Below are 9,336 nucleotides of genomic sequence, written 5' to 3'. Positions count from 1 at the left end.
TTGATGATATTGCTGTTACTTTCACACGTTACGACACCTCCTCCTGTCAAAATTTTATTAATAAAATAAGCGATCAGCTGTTCAAAAACGTCTCGTAAAATGGATTATAAGTGCGAAACCGCATCTAGAAGTGCGGGATTGCATTGGATCGGTATTGTGTCTTCACCGCACTTAGGCTGTGAACCGTTTCACCGATTCATTTAACTTTTAGTTAAAATTTGACACCTTGATAGTTATTTTCCCCTCAAATGGTTAAATTAAACATCGCGGTCGACCTATTGGAGTTTTGACAGTCGAATAGTATTTCAGAACAAAGTTGACAGATGGAAAGTTATTCTCAATTTACCGGGAGCAGAAAATAACTTTTGAACTGCCAAGATTAACCCATTTAACCATGCTCCAGAGCAGGGTTATTTTCAACCGGAGGGGAAATAACTATCGTACTGTCAAATTTTCACTAAAAGTTGAACGAATAGGTGAAACGGTTCACAGCCTTATTCGTCATCTCATGCTGAAAAGTGCGATGAAAACCCCGCATAGAAATTTACCATTATCAAAACAGTTCCAACAGTAATGCAAACGTTCAGGGAACGGTAAACGTAATCAATGGACCGATGCACGAGTTCACTTTTTGACGTTTGAGCGGTGCCGTGTTATTTATGTGACCATGGAAACGATTGGATTCGGCACCGCTCAAAAGTCAAATAGTGAACTTGGACATCGGTCCATACGGTACATAAACGGTTGATCAACTATGGTAAAACAATAACCTAATCTTACAAAACAACGTAACCATTCTGAATATTATTCACATGCAATTTCTTATGGTGCACATATTTGTAAACTATAAGCAAAAATACACTAACCATAATGATTACTGTTTCCGTGTGGAATACCAGAACGACTGTCATTCGTCTTCCTTTTTTCGTGGCCAATAGGATTTTGTACGGAGGTGTTTTCATCCAGCAGCAGCGGCTGCAATCCACGCGAATGTTTTCATAAGCGTAAGTAGTTTTCCAGACTGCATTCTGATTCGTGTCGTGCGTGAATAGGGCTATCGCACTAGAGTGATGCAAATTTTGAAATTTCAGCTCCCCTATGCTTATACAATTTTTAATATGGTAAATAGCATCCTCCCAAAGTTTGAAGTGATTCGGAAGAAATTTCACTGTACACACGCCATTTGAAGTTTATATGGAGATTACTATGGAAAACGCCAACCTTTTGTGTTCAGCCCTCTATCACTTCGTCATAATATTTTATGGAAAAGTGAACGAACTCTTCTCATGTGAATTTCTTCCAGCTACAATTTTGCCGAAGACCGCATTTTGATTGGACGTCAGGATAATTTGTTATTCATCATCATAAAGTGGGTTGGCATGCAGCATGCTCCACCAGCTGTTTGGCAGGCAACAGTGGTGCTCCTGGCGGGAAGAATAGATCAAAGTAATCCAGGCTACTATGTTCTACAGCAAAAAAAGCAGTGTTGCTCTGAAAATAATTGAATGATCATCTCAGCATGATCTACACTTTAGAATCAATCAATTATCAATTCATCAAATCAATTATCCTTACGTCCCATCAAAATATGGTCTTAGGCAAAGTTGTAGCTGGGAAAATTTCACATGAGAAGAGTTTGTTCACTTTTCCATAGATTTTTATGACGAGCAGTTGGAGGACTGAACACAAAAGGTTTGCCTTTTCCATAGTAATTTCCATATAAACTTCAAATGGCGTGTGCACACTAAAATTTCTTCTGAATCACTTCAAATTTTGGGTGAATGATTTTCATCATAATTGACACCGTTTAAGTATAGGGGAGCAAAAACTTCAGAATTTGCATCAGTCTACTATCGCACCCTTCTCTTTCCAGCAACAGGGTTTTTTGTTTGTTGTTTTCAGGGCTCATTCATTTATTTCATAACGCAAAAAATGACCATTTTTGACACCCACCCACCCCCTCGTAACGCTTTTTGTATGAATATTCTACAAATTTTGTATGAGCTGTAACATCAAGAGAACACCCACCCACTCCCTTTGGCGTTATGAAATTTGTGAATAAGCCCTTCATATGTGAACGGTTTCGGTATAAAAACAATCCATGTGCATGCATGTGCAGGAAAGAGAAAGGTGATTAAACGTAAGATTGCCTTATAGTAATTATTGTATCTCTTGACAGGAACACGGAGTAGAAATGCAAAAATACCGTATAATCAAGAATAAAATAAAAAAATTACCAGTACCCAATAACCAATAAGCCGTTAAAATCGGCACTAAGTTGGTTCTATATTCGATTTAAAGGCTTTGTCGACAGTTGTTTTTATGGCTGAAAAAGTGAAAAGTATTGTGTTCAAAGTAAACTGTTATTAAAAACCTCAGTCGGCGGAGCAGTTTTTTCCAAAGTTGCTGATAAATCTAAGCAGAAGATTAATTATTTCTAATGTCTGCTACGTTTGCTGGCATGAAATTTCACTCAAACGGCTATTTATGATTCGATGTGATGTAAACTCAATCATTTTTTTGCTGAGAGGTTCATGTGAGGATTTGAACAGCATGCGCATAATTGGTATAAACACAAAGTGGAATAAGAAAAAAACTCAGCAATCACAGAAAAAGAAGACCGTCTTCGCGAGTCTCGTCTCAGATTGGAACTATATCGTAATTAACGGCTGTAATAAAGCCACTTTTGGCGAATTATTTGGCTGATAAACAGCCTACTCGTACTTTGTCTCTGAAATGAGTGATGTCAAAATTTTATAGCATGTTGGAACGTTTCGGACGTTTTCGGAGTTTCTGTAGCACGCCGTTTTATAGGTTAAGCGAGCTCCAACTATTTATTAAGAATGGTTATAAGTAAGTAGTTCAAGTAATACATACAATTTAACTTACAATTGGTCTCCTAGTTTTAGTTCAACGTTAAAGCAACAGGATGACGGTTCGAATTCACGATCTATATCTTTCTACAAATTCTGACTCTGCCTTGTTCGTGTGGTACAAATAATGGTTTAGAGAAGAATGGTTAGCGGATATTACGACAGTGCTATCTGTCAAGGTTTGACGGCTTGTCAATTGATAAGTGTTTGTGACGACGAGCAGGGTTGCCTGCGATCGGATTACAGTGGCGTAGGTTTGACCCCAACATCCCCCGACCCGTAATGCAGGTCCAGCACTTCCGGCGGTACTGCGTTACCTTCAACATCACCTCGCTCTGCTGGCTTAATATCCAGGATGGCAACCTTTGTCACAGGACGCCGTAGTACACCGCTAGATGTCTTCACAAGAACCTGTCTGCATCTTCCGTCCCGACCAATGATAACGGAAAGAATTCGCCCACGCAGCCAGCCGTTTCGAACCGATGGATCTACGATGATAGCTAGGTCTCCAACCTTCGGGTCCTTAGTATCTTCGTACCACTTGGTACGGACAGCGATAGTTGGGAGGTATTCCCGCACCCATCGGTGCCAAAATTGATTCACCAGGTTCGTCGTCATTCGCCAGTTGGTCCTAAGGGACTCTGGACGTTCTGGGATGGTCATTGGTGGTTGAGCGACTCCACGCGAGCTCAACAACAAAAAATGATTCGGTGTGAGAGCCGCTTGGGATTCTGTTTCTAGAGGCACAAACGTTAGTGGCCTAGAGTTAACTATGCCTTCTGCCTCTATCATCAACGTCAGAAGTGTCTCATCATCTGGATTTTTGGTGGTCGTTAGGGCTGAAAAAGCGATCTTGATAGATCTGACCAGTCTCTCCCACGATCCACCCATGTGAGGGGCTGACGGTGGGTTAAATACCCACTTGGTTGTAGCGTTGGTGAATACGGCGGACAAATGCTGATTAATCTCTTGGATCTGCTGAATCAATTCGTGACTGGCGCCTAAGAAGTTGGTACCGTTGTCACTCCTGATCTCCAATGGAGCTCCTCGTCGCACGACGAATCGTCGTATTGCCATCTTGCACGCTTCAGTGGATAGCGAATGTACCACCTCTAGATGGACAGCACGGATGGTAAGGCATGTAAACAGTGCCACCCAACGTTTGACCAATGAGCGCCCGACCTTGACCTGGATTGGACCGAAGTAGTCCAGTCCAACAAAGCTGAAAGGTCGAGTGTATGGACTGAGGCGCGCTTCAGGAAGGGGTGCCTCCCGTGGGCTCAATGGTTTGGCCTTGAGAACCTTACACTGCATACAATTTCTTGATAAATTCCGCACCAGCACCCGAAGACATGAAACATGGAAGCGTTGTCGAATTTCATTGACGACTGTCTCATTATTTGCGTGCAGGTAGGAGCGATGGTACCAGTCAACGACCAATTTTGTCACGCGATGTCCTTTTGGGAGAATTATGGGGAACTTAGCATCGTAAGGTATGAAGATTGCTCCAGAAATTCGCGAGTCCATTCGGATCACTCCATATTCGTCTATGAAGGGCGACAGCTTGTAGATAGGGCTGGTTCGTTTCAACCGACACTTATGGCCTTCTTTCATTTTCTGGAGTTGGATAATCTCTTCTTGATACTCGGCTTGTTGCACGAATCGCCATATGGCGTTCTCAGCTTCTTGTACTTCTTCACGGGTAATGTGCGAATATTGTAGCGGTTGCTGCTTCGCTTTTCGTCTGCAGTTGTTGGCAAAACGATAAAGATAGGCAACTGTTCGCCTGAGCCTTTCAAATTTGGAGAAGCGGTCCCAATTGACGATTTCGCTGCTCTCCATTATCTGGTGGACGTTGCATGATCTAATTTCGACATTTGTGCCCTCAGGTTCAGTTTGACGTGGCCAAGACTCCTCAGGCTTCCATAAGAACTCTGGACCCTTAAACCAACGGCTATCGGCTTGCAGATTCGGCCCTCTGGCCCACTTTGTGCCATCGTCTGCGACATTTGCTTTTGATGGAACGTATCTCCACTCTTCAGGATTGGATTTGGAAAGAATTTCTCCTATCCTGCAAGCGACGAATTGTCGGTAGCGCCGGTGATCGGAATGAATCCAGGAGAGCACGGTTTTCGAGTCGGTCCAAAGCATTCGCTTCGATATTGGTAGACTGTGACTGCTACAGAGCGTTTTCATTAGCCTACAGCCTATGACCGCTGCCTGGAGCTCTAGCCTTGGTATTGAGAGTGCTTTTAACGGGGCTACTTTCGCTTTTCCTCCCACAAGTGCGCATTCGAACTTTCCGTTGATGGTGGCTCTGAAATAGGCGACGCAGGCATAAGCAGTCTCACTGCCGTCAACGAAGACATGCAACTGTAAATCTTCGATGTCTGATGACGTAACGCCCGGAAAATAGGCACGTGATATTTGGATCTGTTCGAGTTCCTTGAATTTGGTCGTCCATACACGCCATCTTTCTAGGATTTCTTCGTTTATCGTGTCGTCCCAATCAGCTTTACTTCGCCAGATATCCTGGATTATCACACGTCCGTGGATGAGGAAATGTGACAGGAGCCCCAGTGGATCAAACTGGCTCATTACGCATCGTAAGATGCCTCGCTTGGTAGGGATAACTGATTCTACGTCAACTTCGCTGGAGAATACGAACACGTCTTCGGTCGACCTCCACTGCATACCCAGTACTCGCTCAACTTGGGATCCGCTATCATCAACTATCTTTATTGTTTTCGTCTCGGCTTCCCCGACCCGTCGGAGAACCGCTGTCGAGTTTGAGAGCCAGTTGCGGATAGTGAATCCGCCCAGCCGATGCACTAACTTAACTTCTTCTATGACTTGGCACGCTTCTTCCTCGCTGTCGAAGCTCTCCAGGTAATCGTCGACTTAATGTCGACGTACAATCGCCTCCGCTGCTCTTGGATAAGCTTCCGCATGCTCAGTGGCGTTTAAGTTTTTAACGAATTGCGCCGAGCATGGGGAGCTGGTCGAGCCGAATGTCGCAACGTCGATTACGAAGATCTTCGGATCTGGACCGGTTTCATTGGGCCAAAGAAACAGTTGGCTGTATCGGTCTTCTTTTCGGATTTTCAGTTGATGGAACATTTCCATAATGTCTCCCACCACCGCGATCTTGCGTTCTCGGAATCCACAGAGAACATTTGGAAGAGGCTGCACTAGATCCGGGCCCTTCAATAGCATGCTGTTCAAGGATACTCCATTCACTGTTGCTGCCGCATCCCACACAATACGTAGCTTATTCGGCTTTTTCGGATTTCGCACTATTCCGACCGGAAGAAACCACAACCTTCTCGGATCGACAGCATCCAGCTCCTCGTTTGTTGCCTCATGGATGTACCCCTTCTGTTGATACTGCATTATCTGACGCTGAACGCTTTTGAACAAAGTTGGATCCGTGTTAAAGCGCCTTTCCAGACACCGTAGCCGTCTCACTGCCATGGCGTAGTTATCGGGAAACTCCACGATGTCGTGGCGCCACAGCAACCCGGTTTCAAAGCCGCCTTCGATCCGTCTAGTGGTTTTCTCGAGTAATGCTCTGGCTCGCTTGTCTTCGTCCGAATCAGGGCTCCGATCCACCGAAACTCCTACATTCTCCACCGTGAAGTACTGCTTCACTAGCTCGTGCAGAGTATTGTCGGAATCGCAACCACAGATGTGCAAATTACAACTCGCGATGTTCGACCCGTTCGGCATTGACCCATAGATTGCCCATCCGAGACGAGTTTTCGCCGCTATCGGTTCTCCTACTCGACCTTCACGTAATTGTTGAGTGGCGGTGAGATGCGTATTCTTGGCTCCAATGAGTATTCCAGGAGCTTTGGACTCAAAATCCGAGACTGGCAGCTTTCGGAGATGCTCGAAACGATCAGCGAGCTCTTTGTAGTGCAGCGTTTGAGCCGGTAGCGCTAAGGACTCCACGGTTCTAACGTCTTTCAAAGGATATCGTTTACCTCCTCCGACGCTCGAAATCTCGACCTCCACCTGGCATGAACCTTCCTCTTCACGGCTGATGTTGCTGGTCCAGGTTAGGCAGAGACGCATTTCGGTTTGTTTGGCTTGCAAAGCATCTGCTATACTCCTTTCCAACAGCGTGACCGAAGAACCTTCATCGATAAAGGCCAGTGTTTCGACGCTCCTTCCTTTACTAAACAGGCGCACCGGCAACATACGGAACAGCGTGGAGCTCTGAGTGTGATGAGCATTCACACCTTCGGTAGGATTTTTGCATGGCGTAATTTCACCTCCTTGTGTTGTCGCCTTGGTTGCAGGCGATGAACTTGCTGTTTCGTTATGCAGAAGTCGATGGTGTCGTGATTGGCACCCTTGTACGTCACAACGCGTGGAGGACCGACATGGTTTTCTTCCGTGTTTCCCGAGACATACCCGACAAAGGTAATGAGTCTGAACAACCTTCCACCGATCGTCAGAATCCATCTTTTTGAAGATTGGACATTCCTTCACCCGATGATCCGGATTTCCACAGACCAAACAGGTAATTGGCGATGCTGCCTTGACGAACTCCGTTTTCGGCTTTTCCGTCACCACTATACTGGACGGCGTAGCGTGAGCATTCACGAATCCTTTCTGCTTCTCCTCCTTCTTCGGTTTTGGCCCTTTCTGATCCAACGTGAGAGTGACTTCAGCCGCTGCAGATACCAGGTTCGTCATGAAACGACTGAATACGCGGAGGTCCGTCACCAGAAACTGTCGCTTGAATGTTACCCAATCGAGTTTCAGGTTCGCTGGAAGCTTATCGACAAGCTCCTGTAGCAAGACAGGGTTGGATAGATGAAGCACTTGGCCAGCCGCCTCCAGATGCTCGCAGAAGTTTTGCACTGCCATTCCGAAGGTCACCACTGTACACAGGTTATCCGCTTTCGGTGCCGGAACATCTCGTACCTTTTGTAGTAGAGCATATATTATTTGCTCCGGGCGACCGTACAATAACTGCAGCGTTTGCATCACTTGTGGCACAGATGAGGGTAGCAGTAAGCGGCTACGGACTGCTTCCAAGGCTCCACCTTTCAAACAACGTTGAAGCCTCCCAAGGTTCTCCACGTTGCTGTAGCCGCATGCTTCTGTGGAGGTGTTGAAAGCACTAAAGAACATGGGCCACTCTTCTGAATTACCACTGAACGATGGCAGTTCCTTCGGCATAACGTGTCGCGCCGCGAGTTGGCGAGGCGTTGGTGACGAATTATCGATTTGTGCATCGGGAATCGTTTGCGCGCTGAATGGCGCTTGTGAGACGTGTGGGTTGGTTTGAGGAAGGCTTGTAGGAAGGGGAGGAGGAGCGTAGGAATAGCGTGTATTTATTGAATCCAAATAAGGATTACCTGACCCTACGCTACTGTGAGCATATTGTGAAAAAGCTACCTGGCCTACTGGTGCGAAATTATTTAAGCTACTGGTTACCTGGTACGGGTGGCTTACGTATCCCGATGGCATCGGATGACCTCCTAGCTGTTCCATCGAGCTGACGTATGGTGGCAAACACTGGGCGGAGCTGGTTGGATTCGCCCCTGGGTTGACCCAATTTACACTGGTCACTGGCGTCGATGATCCCGGACGATTCGCTCCTACTCCAGGTTGGAAGTCTCCCATATAACTGGTTGCTTGTCCCACCGCATACGTACTTGATGGTTGATTTGCAGACAAGGCGATCGTAGAAGTAATTTGCGGAAGAAAGGATGTCGATTCGCTTCCATACAGCGAACAGCCTGGTCGCGATGACGTCGTTACTACTGATGTCGCATTTCCTCCTCCAGTAGCGGTGTGCTGCTGTCTCATCCTGGGATTCAATGAAGTCGTCACCGTACTTGCCGACACGGATGTTTGTTGGTACTGGCTGACAGCGACCTGATTCATACGGCTTATCCAGTTTCCGAGACCGCTGCTTCCTACCGTGCTACTGGTTGATTCACATTTCGCGTTGAGAATATCGTACTTTGCTTGCCATGCCTCCTTCTCCAGCTGAAGTTTACGTTGTTCTAACTGAGTTGAGTGCTGCAGTTCGATCTCCCTCAACAGGACGGCCTTGCGCTCCTCTAACAGTTTAAGGTTAAGCTGTGCGAGATCACTAATGGATTCTGCTCCTCCTGTAGAGCCTCTTGTCTTCTGCTGTCCGTCGGTAGCTTGAACATTGGAATCTCCGCCGGTGCTATTGGAAGATGATTTCGCAATACAACCGGCACACCTCCAGTTTTCTTCCTTTTTTCCATCGTCAAAGCCGACGCATCCATAATGCGACCACTTAGTACATCCCTCACATTGCACCATATCATCGATGTTATTTGCGAGCTCGCACATCTGGCAATCAAATAGATCGGTCTCCGGCATCCTGGTGCAAGCGTTCCTGCGTGTTTCACCACAATTTTGGAGATTTGTGTTGGAACGTTTCGGACGTTTTCGGAGTTTCTGTAGCACG

Source organism: Aedes aegypti, chromosome 2, assembly GCF_002204515.2.
Source record: "Aedes aegypti strain LVP_AGWG chromosome 2, AaegL5.0 Primary Assembly, whole genome shotgun sequence".
In the NCBI taxonomy this organism is placed as follows: domain Eukaryota; kingdom Metazoa; phylum Arthropoda; class Insecta; order Diptera; family Culicidae; genus Aedes; species Aedes aegypti.
The sequence above is the reverse complement of the archived record's forward strand: the minus strand, read 5'-3'. Positions refer to the sequence as shown.